Source organism: Triturus cristatus, chromosome 6, assembly GCF_964204655.1.
Source record: "Triturus cristatus chromosome 6, aTriCri1.1, whole genome shotgun sequence".
NCBI classification, from domain to species: Eukaryota; Metazoa; Chordata; class Amphibia; order Caudata; family Salamandridae; genus Triturus; species Triturus cristatus.
In genome coordinates, this window is record NC_140589.1 from 1146520519 (window position 1) to 1146540628 (window position 20110).

The following is a 20110-nucleotide window of genomic DNA, read 5'->3' on the forward strand; positions in this document are numbered from 1 at the left end:
AACCAACATTAGTGAACTAACTAATTATATGACTCCTGATATACTTCTAGCAGTCCCCTTCTAATTAAAGTGCAGAGGTAGTTTCCTGCCAGAGGGGTAGGTGAATAGTAATGTGCTTAAAGTGCTATAGTGCAATTGGGTCATTGAGGCCTGGTATAAAAATGCAACACTGTCGTCCTCCAGTTGCCTGCTTTGTCTTTCAGGTGTATCCTTGCTATTTAGTCTCTTTTCGGCTGTGGTAAGGAATGTTACAAGGCATCAATTTGACTGCACAAACACACACTTTTACCACCTGCCTGCATGTTCAAATACCTTTTTGATTGAAGAGAGGCCACAGCAGTGCTCTATGTTCACTCATACATTCTTTAAATACACATAGCAGATGGATTATTTCTTCTTTCTCCTTCCCACACATATGGCAGCAAAATGTTGACAAAGGGTGTATCCATGGTGAGAAATGGAACAAGGAGGGAAGAATGCCAAGACGATACAGTGGATATTTCTCCTTAGTGGTTTTAGTAAACCCAGTGCCTAGATATTGCTGAGGTACCAGCTTGATGTAACTGTGCAGGATAAACCATCCATGCACCCTCCCTGACAGTAATGCTTTGTCCTCTACCAGGGAGACTCGTTTGACAGTTTTGCTAACTAGCTGTTTAAGGCTGCCATGTGACCCTGATGCATCCCACAGACCCTGCAGGCCTAATTGATCTTTTGAGTCTCTGCTCTCTTGATCTCATGCCAGCCTTTGATATGAATAGCCTTTCCTATTTATTATAATGCTTAGATATTTATAGTCATGGAGGATTTCAAGCTGTTAATTTTGCCAGATACCAGTGTTGTGCTCCAGTTACCGTTTTACTGTTCAGGTGCATGACCGTGGTCTTGCTCAAATATATGCTCAAACCATTTTCAACTGAATAACTTTGTTTAGTGTCTAATAAATTCTGAAGTCCTACCGGAGTTCTGCTATTAAGTACGAGGGCGTTGGCGTATACTAGATTAGAGAGGACACGGCCGCCCATCTTTGGGGCATAAGAATTGCACTTATCCAGCCTGGATGATATGACATAAAAAGAGTGAACAGTACTGGGGCTAAGACGCAGCCCTGTTTCAGCCCATTAGTGGTTGGGATCCTTCTTGACAGATAATCTCCAGTCCCCAGCTACATTTGTACTGAGGTGTCCGTGAGCAAGATTATTAATTGTTTCAGAAGGGGAGATGGGATCTTCCACTTCATAAATTTGTGCCACAATTTGCCTCTGTCAAAGTGATCAAAGGCTGATCTATATTCAATGAAACATACATACAATGGGCAGTTTAGCTTCTATTGTGGCGTCAATCAGTAGAGAGAGGCTTAGAATATTTCTTGATAGTTCCCATATGCTTACTGAAACCTGTTTGGTTAAGAGGAATAACTGCACTTTCCGTCGCCCAAAATGTCATTTCCTCCAGGATGAGACCAGCATTGTATTTGGTGTCAATAACTATTAGGGCTACCAATCTATAATTGGAGGCCTCATTCTTATCGCCCTTTTTATAGATCGGGGAGATGATTGAGCCCCTCCAAGAGGCTGGGATTGTCTTTTTCTAGAATTTGTTCAAAGACCGATTTCAGTCATTCCACACAGTAATTACGGTCTAGTTTAAACAAGACTGGGGGGGGGGGTCTAGTTTGGACCTGGTGCTCCCTCTCTTCTGCCTTTGGCTATGCTGAGATTGTGATTGTAGATGTTGCCTGATTGTTACATATATCATGAAATCTCTCTCTCATCTGTTGGGCCTGTTATGCCTTCCGCATGTACGATGCTATTGAGGATGCTATTAAAATGGCCCCATAGGAAGTTTGCCCAAGCCTCAGCCTCTTCTGTCAAAATGAGCTAACTCCATGAACTGTGGAGTGTTGTAACGCATTGATCATGTGTCAGAAGTGCACGCTGTTATTACTCTTTATGTCATAAATAAGCTTGGTCTATAGCGTCTCTTCGGATTAGTTGTCAGAATAGCTTTTTATGAATTGTTTTAAATTTCCTCAGCTCCATTTGGACATTGACATCCGGGCATGTTGATGAAGCTTCTGTATTGTTTTGTTTATTGCTTTCTTAAGGAGGCTGATTTGCATGTTCTGTGAATTATTCCCTCCCATGATGAAGTTCTCCTGTTGTCCTTTGTTGTAACGCTTCTTTTATGGAATGAGCTTTCCCAAATGCTTTTGTGAAGATTTCCCAGCTAGCTATGGTATTCAATTTTGTCATTTGATTTGAGTGATGGTTTATACATGTGTTACTCTTTCTATTTACTGTGTGTATGGAGCTATGCCCTCCACTGGTTGGGTTGGTATTGTAACTTCTGCAGACAGTGTAATTTCTTGTGGGAAATGATCCCTGTTGTCCATTACCCCTAGATGGAAGACCAAAATTATGAAAAGCAGAGGAAGAATTACAAAAGTATATTCTATTGTTGTGCTAGTTACCACAGTGTGGTAAGTAGCAGCTGGGGGGAGATCTCCCGGGAACCAGCTGATTGGTGCATGAAAGCTAAGATGTTAAAGGTCCCCCAGTAGTATCTTAGCTAGCTTAGTTTGCCTTCCCCAATTGTTGCCATCCTGTGGCAGAATATGCCATACAAGTGGTTGGTTTCCCAGATATTTATTATTGTCTGTTGTACCCAACATGTGCAGGTTGAAATCGCCAGTTATAATGAAGTTTGGAATTTGCTCATCCATTAGTAACCTGGTTAGCACCCGATATATGTTTATTATCACCAACTGCAGGTTTTTATTGGCGCTTTTGCCTGTCACTCTGAGAGCTTGTATTACATTTGACAATACTAAATTTAGAATCCAGCTCCTTGACCGGATTTATACTTGTTATAGAGGTATACTTTGCAAGTCCTCCTTTAAGGTGGCAATATTTGTCACTTTTAGTGGCTGGAAGATGATGTATCTTGATACCTTGAAAACTAAATTGTTCATCTAACCAGGTCTCTTATAAGAGGACAAGGTTGAAGGATTACAAATATAGCAACAGCTGATGGTCCAATGTTTTATTTCCCAAGCCATTTATATGTTCTAAGAGTATAAACGTATGATGTTTTTGACAGTTGGTAAGGAATTCTTGTTAAGTCAGGGATTTCTGCTCCGAGCATTTATTGTGCTCGCTAACTAACCCCAGTCTTGTAATGCTGAAGTTCCAGGCACAGTTGGAATAGCCCCAGGCAAACAATTTTCTCCTGGTGAATTGGAGATGCACTCCACGCTTCGCTTAATACGGAGTATGTCAACGTCATGGCATGCTCATGGCCGGGTCCTGGTGATCAATTTGCCTAGCTAGCAAAGCCTCCTGATATCCCGGTTTTTGATAAGGCATCAGCTTAATTACCCAAGTTCTTAATTGTTTTTGCTCATCCCCTATCCTCTTGCTATTCCAGGTGATACCCAGATCACGTTTGTTGTCTCATTCCCTAGATGGTTACTATGTTCCACAACTTCCATGGATTTCTGGTCACATGATCTTGATCTTAGATCCTCAAGTCTGCTGATGGATGTTAGCAGTCCTAAGATGTTTCCCTTGTTTAGAGTATTGGTATAACCTTTGGAACTATATTCATGTGAAAACAGGATAGCACATTATTCTGGCTGCATCTGTAGCCTTGTGGAGGCATTTGTTTGTTTTGTGTTTGCTCTAGGTTCTGAGAGTTTCAGTGAGACTATCTGTTTAAGAGACACAGATCCTGACCACTTCCAGGAGTTAGGTCTCGATCCTCCTGAGGGGCGGCCTCCTTCTCCAGGAAGTAGTCCCTGACTCTAGTGTCTGAGATAGTTAGTTCTTGCAGGGTTTCTCCACTCTTGAGCGTTGCTCCATCTTCAGTTGTTATGATGCACAGAGAGCACTAGTTGGGTTCAGTTTGTGTGTCTATTGAAAGTTCTCTAGTTACCCTCAGCGCTGGACCACTAGATATTAGGATCGTAGTGCTGGTTTAAAAGTACGCCATTATGTCTGTCTTCCTTCTCCTGTCCTTCCTTCTCTGTTTTCATCGTTGCTTTGAATCAAGCGGAGCAGTTGGCCAGGCATCGTCCTTCATTTTCTGTGGTGACCTTGTTGTTGCAGGCTTCTCCAAAGGTTAGGTTGACTGCGTCTGGTCCTCTTGATCATTACTACCTGCATCCATCTGTTAGTTCCTGTCTTGGGTTTGGTTATTTTCCTCGTTGAGTCTGCTCTCTTGAGTCTCCCCGACCATTTGGTCGACTTCTGGATGCATCATCAGGGGGAAGGCAGCCTCGGAAGCTGACATTGTGGTTTTAGTTGCTTTTTTATGTCCGACAAAAGATTCCCATCGCAGATGGTAATGTTGACAGTTTCTCTACAATTACAACACAGGTGCGACTTGTTTGTGTAAGCTAGGTCTCTGTTTGAGCCTGTCTAATCACATTTTTTAAGTCAACCAATATGACATCGATATTTGGAACATAGATGGCCAGTAAATTGAGAAGTGATAGTTGAATAGCCATATTATCAGCTTGATATTGCATCACGTTAACTGGCAGTTGCATAGTGTTCAATAATGAGGTCCACATATTATCCATCCAATTCTGCTTGTCCTGGTTGATGTTGGTTTTAGGCGTCTTGCTGTTTTTCTCCAGAGATAGATCAGGGGCATATGAGGCTACCAATTCTTACCATTCCTCTGTTGTAAGATAGGAGATATCGCAGTTTATGCCCTGAGAGTTTGGCCTATGTGGCATTAGATCATTATTGGAGTTACAACGAGGGGCTTTGCTTGGGGAGGGAAATGTAGCCAAATGAGGTACGTGGGTTTTGCATCCAAATAGGGGGTTGTTTGCTTCATAGTGGGGGGGAGCAATGTTTGTCAGTGTTATTCCTGAGATAGAAGCCTCCGTGGAGATTTCAATATTGAAATATGAGATTGGCTCAGCCTCTAATGGAAGTATCAATGATACACGGGGCAGTGATGGAAGTTGCCTACTTGTTAGTGTGCTAGATGAGATAACGTTTACGGGTACTTGTGGGGCCATTGTGAGCTCCATATTTGATGTGGAGGGGGCACTTTTGAGAAGAGTTCCATCAAATTCATTAATCTTGATTTCCCTGTTTGGGCTTCTGCCAATACTAATTGATGACATTTCCATTTTACCAGTTATCAGCTCCTTGGGATTTGCCTAGACTTTGGGCGCACTTGTCTCCTCGGAGTCCACCTTGTTCTCTTGCCTTCTGGGCATCTCTAATATAAGTTGGCCTTTATCGCTTAGCACTTCTATGTCAATGATTGTTAATTATTTATTTGTATTTGTAAACCTTTCACATACCACATTGTGCTGAAAAACAATCACTAGTTGCAGTGGGGATGAGAGACCATTTTCCCAATCGTTGCTTAACCAAAGCACTGTGCCAGCATCTTTTATGAATGAAAACTTAGTATATATCTTTGATTGGTACCCTGAAGTTCTAGTGGTTTGAGTGGATGCTAGACTTGAAAGAAGGGGTGAAGCTAAGAGACCCTCCTGTGCCTGAACCTTCTTTTTTGTTGCTTTGCTCGCCTCTTTGCCCTTCCTTTTCCTTTTGCTAATTTTTGTCGAGGCCTGTTGTCTAATTTTCCCAGATCTCATGTTATTTATTTTAGCCCATAACTGTTCTTTTGTGTGCCTCCTTTTTGATGTGTAGCAGTTGTCTCACTCTTTCCTTCCCATTACGCTGCCAGTATTAGTTAAGCCGCTATCAGTGTTTGCCTATGACGGGCTAGCCGTTTGTAGGTGATTAGATAATTGCAATATTTTCTGGGACCCAAAGTTGATAAGTTATAAAATGCTCCCAAAGCTGATAATTTAGAAAGAAAATCTTATGTTGCTGCTACCAGATGCTGGGGAAAGTGTTGCAGTAATGTTGCTCTCTCGGTGTCCTTCGCTTGGTGCTTCGTGACCAGCACTCACTGCTTATGCAATCCTTCTCTCAGGACAGTTTTCTACAAGCCTCGAACTTTAAAAGAGCTTGTTACAGGGCAGTCCCAGGGCTGTTGCATGAGGCTAAAAAGAATTTGGAGCAGGCAACAGCAGTAGCAAGCAGGGGGTAGTGGGGCAGCAAACTGCGCCACAGTCTAGAGTGGCTGCTTCCACCACGCACCGCTCTCTCACCTTTAGCAGGGATAGCCCTACTGGCCATCACACTAGGACACTTGTTTCCCTCTCACTTTGCTGCCTGCTAGCCAGCCTTGGTGCCACTCTATAACCTATAACCTCTGACTAATGACCCAGACTGGACTCTGAGCTGTTGTACACTTCGCACTCCAATGGCTTTTGCTCTATCCTCTTGTTTCCCCTGTCCCTTCCCAGGTACCTGCTTGCCATGGCAGCAGCAACAGCAGCAAGGGGAAGCTGTGTGGCAGGCTGCATGGCAGCAGCAGGTCACTGGAACTTCAGAAGATGCCCCGCAACACAGTGATATGCCACTGTAGACAGGGAGGGCTGCCAATAAGAGGGGAGGCTGGGGTGTATTGTTGTTGATGGGCTGGATGAGACGAGCAGCCCCGTCGGTTAACAGGTCTCCAATAACCCCTCCTCCACCAGCAGCAACCTTCCCGGGCTGAACCCTTATGGCGGCACCCCTTCAGGGGCCTTCAGCTGCCAGCCTCACTCATGGGAGCAGGAGAAGGCACAGGTCTACTGCTGTCAGCCAGCCAGGCACTAAATGTAGAGCTGCCGGTTGCACGTTCCTGCTAGCTGGCTGGTTTAGCTAAGCTTGGCCACGGCCCCAGCCACCTGTGGGGTTGGGCTGAGCAGGAAAGCTGAGCAATGCTGGCCCATCTGAGATGCAGGAGATGGCATCGGCACGGTGTCTGCTTTGAGTCTGTTCGAAAGCACAAGGTGGGCAGGGCTGCAAATGGAACTTGGTGTTGATCAAGCAAGCAAGTGAGGGCTGATCAGGCAAGCAAACACATCCAGGTCACCTCAGGGTTTCTTCCAACCAATCGCTGAAACTACTTACTGGCTTTAGGATGGAAACAAGCTGCATCCTCACAAAAAGCTTTTCGTGTAAATATTAAAGGCATGTCATTTGCTTTTGAATAAGGAGAAAGAAAGAAGTACAGGAACTCATGGACATTAGGGCCTTTATGTACAAATCTATTTTGCGGTCAGAAAGGCTCTGATTCGGGGCGTGGTCTCGCTGAGCAGCAAGATGGCCACTCTTTGACTGCGCTCTGCCAGCCGAGATAAAACCCGAATAAAATTCGCCCTTAAGCGGAGCCAACGACATCAGAAATCCTGAGCACTGTGTTTCAGTGGCACGAAGCACACAGCGATGCCGTCCGAGGGGGAGAAGCGGCTCCAGGTGGCCCCTACGCCGGGAAAGAGGTGAAGGCCTACCACGAAACCCACTGGACCGGGCGGCCTGTCGGCGCCCTTGCTAGCCTGGGATGCTGGTGGCTCTAGCATTTTGGGCCAAGGTGCAGGGCTGACAGCTGTGCAGGACTCTGCCGGTGACCATGGGGAACCCACTTGAGGACGGAGCACCGGATTTCACGACAACTCCCACCCCCGGGGATCCGAGCTGATTATGTCCTTCATTTTTCAGCGAGAGGAGAAGAAGCGGGCGTCCGTGAGCGTCTGAGCTGTGACACCTGTGCTGGTGTGGAGGAACCCCGGAGCTGACCCTGGAGAGGACGAGGAGTGCCAAACCAAGTGAGTCCCAGTAGCGAGATCTGGAACACGCGCTGAGGTGAGGAGCCTGGCAGGGGCAGCGAGCAACTGGAGACCCTTGCACAGGTCATCAGAGTGTCCACGAGCTTCCCCCGCGCTGTCTCTGGTGATAGGTGTGGCTGGGACCATGGGCAAAGATAAACTAAAACAAGCATCTGACCCTTCACTCTGTCGGCACGACTGAACCTATTCCTGGTGGTTAGGCGAGAAAGATGCAGACACAGAGAGTACAGATGCAGAGAGCGCACAGGGAGCAGCGCAGTGAACCTCCTGTGACAGGCCTATCACCGCTCTGTCAGGGATTACACTGGGACACTTGTGTGCTGATACGGGTGCAGTGGATGCCCTCAGTGCTGAGTGCAAGTATCTATGAAAATTTTTAGAGGCAGAGACCTAGAGGCCACCTGGGCCCCTCACCTTACTATTGCCATTGGTTCTGCTGCTCCCTGAGCTGCGGACAATTGAAACACGTATTGTACCCAGAGGCTAGGAGCGCTGGGTACACTCATTGCCTCACAGAGGTGTGGCGGGTGGTCCGCAGAGCCGAGCGGATGGCCTACATTCCCGGTTACATCCCCGATCTTCATCAGTTTACAGACGTGGGCAAACACGAAGCCAAACGGTCAAAACTGTCCTTTGAAAATAAGAGGCTGACAAGGCAAACAGGCTCTGGTACAGAGGGGGAGGGTGATAACCCCTCCGGAGCCAACGCGGATGATCAGGGAGAGGATCTTCGTACAATATGCTGTAGATGAGGTCGAGCTTAAAGACCATTGACACCAAGCTTGACGTTCTCACCTTCCAACTTCATCAGGTTAGGAAAAGAGTAGATACGCACAAAAACAGGCTAGACCAGCATGAGAACTGCACTTCAGATGCACATGACTTCCAGGTTGAGACCAAGGAACAACTGTTGCAAATGGGCAAAGTCCTGATCCTGATCAGAGCTAAGAATGACGACCTGGAAGCTGGGTCCAGACACAACAACATCCGCATCACAGGTGTGCCCGAGACAATAGCAATCTTTAGAATGGAGACATATGTGGAGGAACTTCAATGCTAGCTGTTCGGATCAGACCTATCAACATTCTTCATTGTGGAGAGAGCGCACCTTATGCTGGGATCAAAACTACCTGTGGTGTCCACTCCCCGCCCTATCCTGGCCCGGTTGTTGAATTATCGGGATCGAGACGTCGTGCTGGGCCTGGCCAGGGAACATGGCACTATCCAACACAAGATAACACTATCTCCTTTTTTCCTGGTTTCACCCCAACGTGCAGGCAGCACGCCGTGAGTTTGTGACAGTCAAACGTATGCTCCTGCAGACTGAAGTTCCTTATGCACTCCTCTACCCTGCCAAGCTGAAGGTCTCTCATGATGGAACTGCCCATTTTTTCATGAATACAAAATCAGCTATGGAGTTTGCTAAACATGATTATGGACAGAAATGGGCTGCGCAACCTGCGAAAACCCCAAACTCTGGCAAGCACCTCAGTGACAATGACTAAATGCTGATTGTAACTAATGACCAATCCTTGCTAAGAAACATGAGGTCATTGATTGGATTATGTCTCAGTGTTCTTGTGGGCTAATTGCATTGCTCTGTAGCCACCCTGCTGTTATGTATTTGATGAATCTGGGAAATCCTAGTATACATGTCAATGGCTCCCTTTATCGTTCTCGGCCACCACGCCTTCTGGCAGGGCTGTTTGCTGGTAAACCCACGCTTCCGGGGAGAGCTCCCAGGTTTCACTTCCAGGCGCTGATCTGGGGCACACTGTTTTGTCTGTTATCTAGGGGGGATGTCTTGCACAACCTAATTGGGGGGTTGGTGTGGGTGGAGGGAGGGGTGGGATTACTATGTTGGGGAAGTTTGTCAGAACAGCATTTTATGAGGAGCTAAAGGATGTAGCTATTCGCAACCTTGAGAACAGTTTAGCACAAGACTCAAGAGAAGTAGCTGTTTTAAAGATGTTGGCATGGGGTAATCTGGGCATCCTACGCATCGATCTTCCTAAAGTCGGTTACAACATACACACATCTCTGACGGGGATGACTGACTGCAGGTTTTCAAATTGGAACATCCGGGGACTCAACGACTGCAGAAAAGCCAGACTAATCCACTCTTACTTAAGTAGACATCAGATCGACATATGTCTGCTCCAAGAGACCCACTTGAACTGCACGTCTCACCTTAAATTGCACCACAAATACTGGGGACATACATTCTCCTCCATTTATTCCAATTATGTGAGAGGGGTGGCAATAGTAATTCTACAAGGACTAGAGTGGAAGACTGTAGATTCGCAACTAGATACTAAAGGCCATTTAGTGATTTACTGGGGAGTGCTGGGGGGTTGTAGATGAGAATTGCGGCAGTATATGGACTGAATACTGATTACCCTGAATTCTTTCATACTGCATGGGCCAAAATGCAAATCATTGGGTGTGATACCATTATATGGGGGGGGGGGCGATTTCAACATGGTGCTGAATGATACTTTGGACAGAAAGTGCAGTTCTCGCACACTACATCCCAATTCCAGGGACGCCCTGAATACTATAGTAGAGGATGGCAGTTTGGTCGATATTTTGAGGCAGAGACACCGAGGAGTGGCAGAGGGCAAGTGCATATCAGCTCACCATGGGGCTTGGTACAGGTTAGACTATTGATTGGTTTCTCGGGACATTATGGCATGGACCATAGACACCACACACCTCCCTAGAACGGTATCTGATCAAGCCCCTTTGTGTGTTACAGCTAACTGTCACAAATACGCCACATAAGATGTTTAGCTGGAGGCTTGCCCCTAACGCCCTGCTAGACTCCCCCTTTAGGGAGGCAATACATAGGGACATCGAGGAATATTTCGCCACTAATGTTTGGTCAGTCTCCACACATGCAACACTCTGAGAGGCATTTAAAGTAGTAATCAGGAAGAAATACATTTCACGCCAAGCTGGGGTACTCAGAGCTATTAGAGGCACACTGACTGCTCTAGATACTCATATCAGGGAGCTGGAAACCACATATTATGCCACTTAGAACCCTGCACTTTTGTCTATTAAGGAGATACTCACTGAATTTGTGGAGGAGGCCCACAGGGAGGTGCAATTTCTGGGCAAATACACCCAAGCTAGGCGCTACGGGGAAGGAGACAGAACTGGCAAAACCCTAGCGAACATGCTCAAAACGCCACACACAGTCACTTACATATCTGAGATAGTGGGAGATGATTTAACCGTAGTCAGAGGACCTCAGGAGGTTATGGATAGATTTACCAATTTCTATACCAAATTATACACCGCCACTCATCAGACAGTACGGGAAGAGCTCCAATCATTCCTTGACTCTATTGAATTGTTGTGGCTTGGGAGGGCACATAGGGAATACCTGGATGAACCCTTTACATCCAATGATATCCTGCAGGCAACCAGCAGTCTGGCCATGGATAAGGCCACAGGTTCCGACAGCTTGATTATAGGGTGTATGCTGATTTACTGCCGCCCTACCTCCTAGCGGTCTTCGAGGAGGCTCAGTCTTCTGGAATGCTCCCCCATCTATGCGAGAGGCGATAGTTCAGACTATACTGAAACCTAGTAAACCAAGCCACGAGATAGATTCTGGGGAGGATGGGTGTCAGTCCGACATTCTTAGCATTAATAAAACTGCTCTATATGCCTCCCTTGGCAAGACTGCGCAAGAATGGACTCCTGTCGGACCCTTTTTGTATCTCCTGCGGAACTCATCAGGGATGCCCCCTTTCCCCTCTCCTCTTTGTCATTGCGATGGAGACTATAGTGGCCAGGTTACGCCAGCATCACGTGGCAAGAGGACTGGGATTCTACTCACCCAAGCCTTTTTTCACACCATCCACTCGCTGTTGATCTCAATGGTTTGGGCCAAGAAGCAAGCACGCATCTCCTGGGAGCTGCTCACACTCCCCCTCACGCAGGGAGGACTAGGAGCTCCGGATATACCGCTTTATGCATTTTGTGCGCAAGTTCAAATTCTACATTACTGGCTACATCCTACCCCGTTTCAGCCCCATGTGACTGTGGAGGCAGACGTTGCAGCCCCGGTTACCCTTCAGGTGGCTATCTATCAGCCATATGGCAGGCCCCGGGATGGAATAGATACCATTGAGACCCTTTGGTGGGCCTGGGATAGGCTGAGCACCAGAGCTTGCTTGAAGATATTATATCCCCTTTCTGTCCCACTAGCATGAAACCCATTGGTTCCGGCATTGGCAGACGGCGGGAGCGTCTCTATGGTGAAGTCCATGGGATTTCAAACCTTTGCAGACCTCTATCCTGATGATGTCTTCTGCGCCCCGCTGGGTCCTATGGCTGAGAGCACAAGGAGATTCTCCGAGCTGTTTCTATATTACAAGGTGAGAGTGACATGTAGGCAACTCCACACCACCTTTCCGAGCCCCCCCACTTCATTACCTGCACTCGAGCAGATGATAAAAAACGCATCTCCTTGTAGACTAATCACACAATTAATCACTCCATGCAATCCACAGCACTATTAACTGTGCCTAAGGTCAAGCACAGTTGTATTCTAGACCTAGATGGCCAGATAACGGACAACATCTGGGCTTTTTGAAGTGGAGAACTCCAAATGCACTCACCAAACTTTAAACTGAGGTTGATACATTTTAATTATCTACACAGGTTCTACGGGAACCCCTCTCAATTGCATTGTATAAGGATCAGGCCTGATGAAAGTTGCTGGAGGTGTGGCTATAATCCCCCCACATTCCTGCACATGTCCTGGCATTACCCACCAGTTGCAGCCTTCTGGGTTGACATCTTTAGTCATGGGGGCCTCATGTGAGCCTCTGCCGATCGTCGGATTATAAGGATATGTCAAAGACACTAACGGAGAGAATTGTAAATTGCTCTTGCTGGCCAAACGTAGAGTATCTATACATTGGGGTGATAGGCGAGCTCCCACGAGCAAGGCGTGGATACAAGATGTCACTTTTGGACACCCTCAACTGACCACCTTTTGGAAACTAATGCCAATGGCCTCCTGGCCCAAAAATATATGGGGTCCCTTTATAGACTGGCTGAAAACCCTGCAAGATGACAGCGCCCCTCTCCACTTCCTGCAGACTCTCATGGGTCACGCTAGCTGGATCTGCACATGCATGAATGAATCTACCAGGCTGCCACCTTGAAACGATATGCTGACCAGATACCCATGTGCTGCCTGTTAGGGGGCCCCTGTACGAAAATGTCTCATGTGCTGCACTGTTGCGATGAAACTGTGGACTAGTCCTTATCGAAGGTTGATATTCAGACACTGTAAGAGAATGTATTGCTTCCTGACTGTTTTGTTATGTTTTGCGTTTATGCATTCAAGCTGCTTCCCCACCTGATCATATTGATTGTACTGCGGCGTGGAATGCAAACATTTTCTTTTTTTTGTTCGAAAATGCCAATAACCAAATTTAAAAATAAAAAGAAAGTCTCTGATTCATAAAATCCGAGCCTTTGCAATGGCACAATAAAAAATTTCTATTCACAAAAATGAAACTGGGATTTGGTAAGATGTTACCAAATCACAATTGGAGCTTGGGAATAGATACAGAATTGGTATTTGGAAGGGGAGTGTTAAGGACGTCCTTTTCAGATTTCGGATTCCTTTAGGTTCTAATGTTTTGCAACCAAAATCTGGTCACAAAACATTAATAGTTTACCACTTCAAAAAAGGAGGTGATAAGCCATTCACAAACTAAAAGGAGTCCCTAAGGGACCCCTTCTCTTTTTTGAATGTTCACTAAAATGTTTTTAGGAGTAGGCAGTTATCTCATGGCCTACGGCCTGATCCTATAAAGCGTTTGTGTAAGTGTTCATTATTTTTGTGCTACATGTAAAAAAAAGATTGCTTTTTTAAAAGTAATTACAGACATGATGTTTTTCTGGCCCCAGCGGCCCACCATAACTGTGAATGTAGCCAATTGTAGTGGGTCACAATTTGTGACCTACATCATGCATATTAATGAGTTAGACTGATTTGCGACACACTGGGTTTCGGTATTTGTAAACCAACCTGTTAGCACATAGATTTATTCTTAAAATAACAACAGATTCAATGGAAGTTGGTGTGCAAATTGCAACAACTTATACTGAATGCATTTTAGAAAATTTCCATATAAGAAATTTTAAATTACAGTTTGTTATTTGTCACAATTTAAACAAGGTCTAAATGGAATATCTGTATATTTGGGCCTAGGTTTGGTACCAGGAGGGTTTGTTATTGGGAGCATATTGATTCCCAATACTGCTTACCTATTCAGACTAATGGACACTCATTTTAAGCTTTATTAGACACAGCTTTAGAGTAGGTCATCCGGGATTTCTATGTTTCTCATGAGCAAATGGTTTCCCAAGGAAGTGTGAAGATCAAATGTATGCATAGATAATGCAAGGAGTATCATTTAACTAAGATAGAGCTTACAAGCCTCCCAGTTGCTTATTCATCCAAACTCAAACAGATGCAGTGCAGACTCTGCTCAAGGAAATTATTATAGGAACTGATATTCCTCAATTCAGCTCTCTTTGAACTTCCCATTATAATGCTGAGCAACCTGAATGGGATGCATTTGTTGCCTGGGAATTTCTAGAAGTCCCATTGTCCCATTGGTTAGACCACTCAAGCCCCGCAGAGAAAGATTGTTGGCAGAAGGAAGGGCCTTCAGCCTCCATGATAGGGTTATCTTTTGAAACTTGGAAAAAGGGCACTCATTTTAAAGTGACCCAAACAGATGATCCCTCTTAAAGAAAAAATAGTATAACACCAAGACAGTTCATGTTGATCAAGATATAGGACTATATTTCCTTATAAAGGGGGATTACTTTGCTGGAAAGCCCATAGCAGTGCTTTTTAGTACTTAGGAGTTTCTAGGAACAATTAATGCTTGTTGCCCATTCCTACTTATTAGGAGTATATTTTAGGTCCATGAAAATTGAGAAAACAGTCTCTGAACATGTTTATTGGTCCTGAATATTTGCCTGTATAAAAATGTTAGGCCAACAGTACCCTCGCAGTTAACTAACCCTGACAAACTCCCTAAAGCTCCCCTGCAAAGAATGCCTCATATAGAGACTCCCTTCCAATGGGTGGGTATGGACCCCAGAGGTGCTTTCTCCTTCTAAAAAGGATTATACCCATATCCTAGTTATTGTTGATTATGCCACCCGATAGCCAGAAGCTATTCCCCTAAGGGTGATAATTTCTAGTCAAATAGCAACAGCTCTCATAGAAGTCTTTTCCTGAATAAGGTTTCAAAAGAGATACTCACAGTCCAGGTTAGCCTGTTTGTCTGTAAATTGTGAAAGAAAAGCTGCCATGGCTTAAGCATTAGGCAATTGAGAACTGTGGCATACCAACTATTGACAGATGTATTAATACCTTAAAGTTAACGGCGAAAAAGATGTGTGAAAGTAAAGGATGGAACTGAGATAAAATGTGCCTGTTAGTGCTCTTTGCTATTAAATGTCCGCCGCCGAGTCTCATCTAGTATTTCCATAATTCGAGTGATTCTTCAGTCAGAAACCCGGGAGTCTTTAAAAAATGCCCAAAGCAGGGAAGGAGGACACAGGAGAAGGAAAAACCCTAACAGAGTATGTGGCTCAATTAAGAAATAGTCTTGCAAAATTTAGAGAGATGATCACAATACATTTGAAAAACCACAAAATATTCAGCAACATTGTTATGATCACTATGCACAACTCAGAGAATGAATTTAAAGCAGGGAACTTGGTATTACTTCTCATTCCCTCTAGCGATCAAGCATTGTTTGCACACTGCCAGGCTTCCAAAAGACGTGCCACTCACTCAAAAGTCGCTCAAAAGTTGCTCAAAAGTTGAACGAGCAGCATGTCTTTTGGATTCAACTCCGGCGAAATACACATTTATGCGTATTTTGAATCAGAGGGCTGACTTATGACCAGATTAATGGCCACCGCTCTCTAAACCAACACGCATTCATTGCTGGGATAAGTGGGAGGCTTTTCATCCACCACGTGTTTTGATTGTGGACCATAGTACAAAGTCTAAACATTATTCCCATAATTTCCAAAGGGTCCTTCATCTTTATACCAAATGCCCTGAGATGGTCTAGTAGATATATACAACTTTAGACCGAAACGTCAACAGTCACACCTATTTCTGTATCATTGTATTGAAGGTTAAGTTGTCCGTGTAGTTGGGTTACATTTCCCTATGAATTATTTGAAAAGGTGTTCACAACTGTAACAATTAAGTATTTGTAACATCAAATTATTGTAACTTCTGGTTACATTGTGTTTTCTATGGAATATTTTTTACCTTTTTGTACCCTTTGCAATTTTTGGTCAATATAAATGTATTCTTTGAATACATACACCAGTGTTATAAATATTTTTTGGGGAAGATCTGTTCATACGCAAATAATCAGAATGGTATCCAAAGGAACTGAATTAAAACTACTGGAATGACTTTGCTTACATTGAATGCAGAAATTATTATGAATATATTGTTTAGCAAATCCCTTGAAGGCTCACATACCTGCTAATCTTTTAGTATTTTGGCTCACAAAAAAGATAACAACACTGGAGTACTATGCTGGTTTCTTTCTCTACAACACTAGCACTTTCAAGTTAAACATATGAAGAGTAAAATGCAAAGAACTGTAGATTTGCTCTAAAGGTTTCCATACAATCTTCCCGAAATTCATGGAGAGATGTTTGTGAAAACAAACTTACTTGAGGTAGTAGCAGTGGTTGATGTAGGCAGTTGATGTAGTCACCACTGAAGCAACCTAGAGGAGAACAACAAAAGAAAGATATCAAGAAAGAGAAGAAAGACTAGAAAATGAGGATATCAACATAGGAAGAGAACAAGAAGATGAGTAGGAAAGAGGAGGGAAAGAACTAATAGTGACATGTGTGCTTTCTTTAAAATATAGGAACCAGAAGACATGACCAGAGGTCAAGAAGTGGAGGATGGGGTCCAAAAGGGGAAGAGACAAGAAGAGGACACCAGTAATGACTCCTGTACCAAGAGAAACAAAACCCAGAGGGATACACTCAAGCGAGAGAAACCAGGCACAGAAATGCTCAACAAAGACAAGGAGGCAGGCACAGCAGTCTCACCTCTTCAAAACCTGAACAAGCCACAACACTAAGGAGGATTGTGGCTATCCAGTCGGATGACTAGCTGGTAACAATCTAACTTGCTTTTCCTCCCTGTTATGTTTTTTTAAAAGTGGTCAGAAGGGCAGGAAACATACAGGGGAAGGGGAAAAAAACAGGCCAAATAATAATTAAAAAATCTAATTTTTGAAGAATACACAGGAGAGATTATGTAAGAAAACACAATGATTCAAACGAAATCACACTGGTTGTCTTTTCTCACCAAGACCAATAATATATGACCCTCATTACGAGTTAAGCGCCAAAATCTGACCCTTGTACAAACATAGGTTAAACCTGCTGAAATGTATTCAGGGGGGGTGAGGCCTGTAAAAACTGAAAAACATGCAGAATTCGGTGCAAACAGAGGGGACAGAGTCTATGTCACTCAGGAGTGACCCGGAGACCTGGAAGACGAATGCCCAACGATGTCAGGAGTTGCAGGAGAGTTGACGGGTACCTCGACTCTGCAGCTGTGAATACAGGTGATGCTGTGGAAGACCAGGAGCCATGCATGAGCTGTCCCACGCGAATGTCAAGAGTTGAGGGGTCGGTCAGGAGCACCAACAAACCTTGGTAACTGCAAACAATGTAGATGTCGAAGAAGGTGCGATGTTGGGACAAGCAAGGTCCAGGGGACTCACCACAAGCAGGGGAGCCAGGGCAGGCCCCGAGCAATCACGGGAGCCCAAATGAAGCAAAGATAACCCTCAACAGGACCCACAGGCCGGTGGCACTGTAGTGGCAAGAGGACCTCGAGCAGCTCACCAAATGATACAGTCCACGGTTCAGACGATGAGGTGTGGACAAAGATTCTGGTCACTAGAGATGCTTGTGGTTGGGGCTACTATGAGCCCGGAGATCTTTGTGGAAGGAAGCCAACAAGCCTTTCCTGTATGGTGCACAGGCACTAGAAGGGAGACAAAGTCGAGGCCAAATGAAGTCCAGTGAATTACAGAGTGCCCAGACGGTAGAACTTGAAGTGGTGTCTGAATTGAATCATGTCCCAAGACGAAACTAGGGACCTGCACCCAGGTAAGCCCTTAAGTACCCTAAGGAAAGGGTCAGGATGATTCAGGGGACCCTCCCAGGGGAGGGTTTGGACAGGAATAGGATACTCCCATGTCCTTTGTCCAGTTTTGCACCAGAGTGGGAGCCAATAGCTCCCAGAGCTGGTTTGAACTGGACTATGATAGGAGGCACCAAATGTGCCCCTCATGCAGACTGACTGGCCCTGGAAAGCGTGCCCACCCTCCCCAATAAACTAAATCCTGTTTGGGAGGTGGTCAAACCTCCCTGTGACAGGATACCTATTGTTCTGTGTTAGAAATGGGGGTCTCTAGTTGGCAGATGTAGGTACCTTAGACCAACCAAATAGGGACCCTTGGTTCTAAGTCAGGGAAAGGGGATTACACTACTGGATAACCACTGCTCACCCCCTTGGTAGCTCGGCACGAGCAGACAGGCTTATGTCAGAGGCAGTGTTTTAAGCATTTGTGAGCACATACAGTAATACAGTGAAACACTACAGATGGATACCACACAGGTTTTATAAAAATAAGTATTCTTTATATAGACTTAACACAAGACCACAAACGACAAAAATCCACAATACTGAACTCAAAATACACTTAAAGATGGTAGAAGTAACTTAGTTCAAGTTAGTGATAAATGTGACACAGTTCTCACAAAAGTACCTGGATGCGTAACGCAAAACAAACGAAAGGTTCACAGGGATGGAGATTCATCGGTTCCTTACTTCGGGGGAGACGATGCATCGCGCCTCACTGCTTGCGGAGAGTAGGGAATGCGTCTTGGTCCTTACCGGAGGGGAGGTGATGCGCTGATTCTCGTACTGTGTTCCAGTTACGATGCAACAAGATGGCACATCAATGCGATGCGCCAATATGGTGCAATGCGATAAGATGGCGCCCTTGATGCGACGACGTGAAGACGATGCATGCACGCCCGGCGGACGTGCGGCAAACTCTGTAACTTTGAAACCGCAACAGGCTCTGCGACACGCTTCACGGTGATGCGACTGTGACCTCTGCTGCGGCGACACGCTTCTCCGGTGATGCGTCGGGCTACAGGTTTGACGAAGGCATGTTTCTCTGGTGATGCGGCAGTGATCTCTGCGGCGGCGACACGCTTCTCCGGTGATGCAATGGCAACAGCTGCGACTGCGACACGCTTCTTCTTCGTTGAGTCGCGCTTCCAGCGACCAGTGACACGCAGGCTTCTGCAGACAGAATTCCCAGCAAAGAAATTCAGAGGGGAGCTGTTGGTGAAGTCTTTTGTCCCTGAGACTTCAGCAGGAGGCAAGCACAAGTTCAAGCCCTTGAAGTAATATTCTGCAAGATGATGAAAGTTCTTTGAAAGTTCCTTCTTCTCTCCTTGGCACTGAAGACACCACTGTAGGCCAACCCAGCTACACAGCACACTGGCAGGGGGCCAGTCCATTTCCTACAGCTTCCTTGGTTCTTCTCCTTGGCAGAGGTTCATCTTGTTGTTCCAGAAGTGATCTAAAGTCTTGGGGTCTGGGTCCCCATATTTATACTACTAAATCCTTTGTCCTCTGAAGGCAGAGAGGCCTGTACCTTATCCAAACCAGTTCTGTGCAGTCCTGGAGCACTTTGGCAGGGTGGGCCAGGGATATCAGATGCGCCAGAGGGGTTGGAGCCAGCATTTTGAAAGGCAGGCACAGCACTATTCAGGCCCAGGTGCTACACCTCCCACCACTCTATATGCAGATAGGTCTATTCTGCCCTTTGCTGACTCAACCTGTCTCCTGAAATCTCCCAGCCCCTGTCTCTCACAAAGCCAGACACACAATACACAGGCTAGCAGAGGCAGGCTGGATGGTTAGGTAAGAAAATACCTACTTTCTAAAAGTGGTATTTTCAAACACAGAATGTTAAAACCAACTTCACTAAAAGATGTATTTTATCATTCTGAGTTCAGGCATACTAAACTCGAATTTCTACCATGTTCCCTGGGCCAGTTAGGTTTTTAAGGTGTTATAATCAAACCGCCCATTGTGGCCTATGGGGACTGGTAGCCTTGCAATAGTAAAAACGAAAATGGTTGTAATTCACTATTAGGACATGCCACACACACCAGGGCATGTCCTACCTTATACTTACAATGCACCCTGCCCTTGGGCCTACCTTAGGGGTGTCTGACTTGAAGACAAGGGAAGGTTTAGGG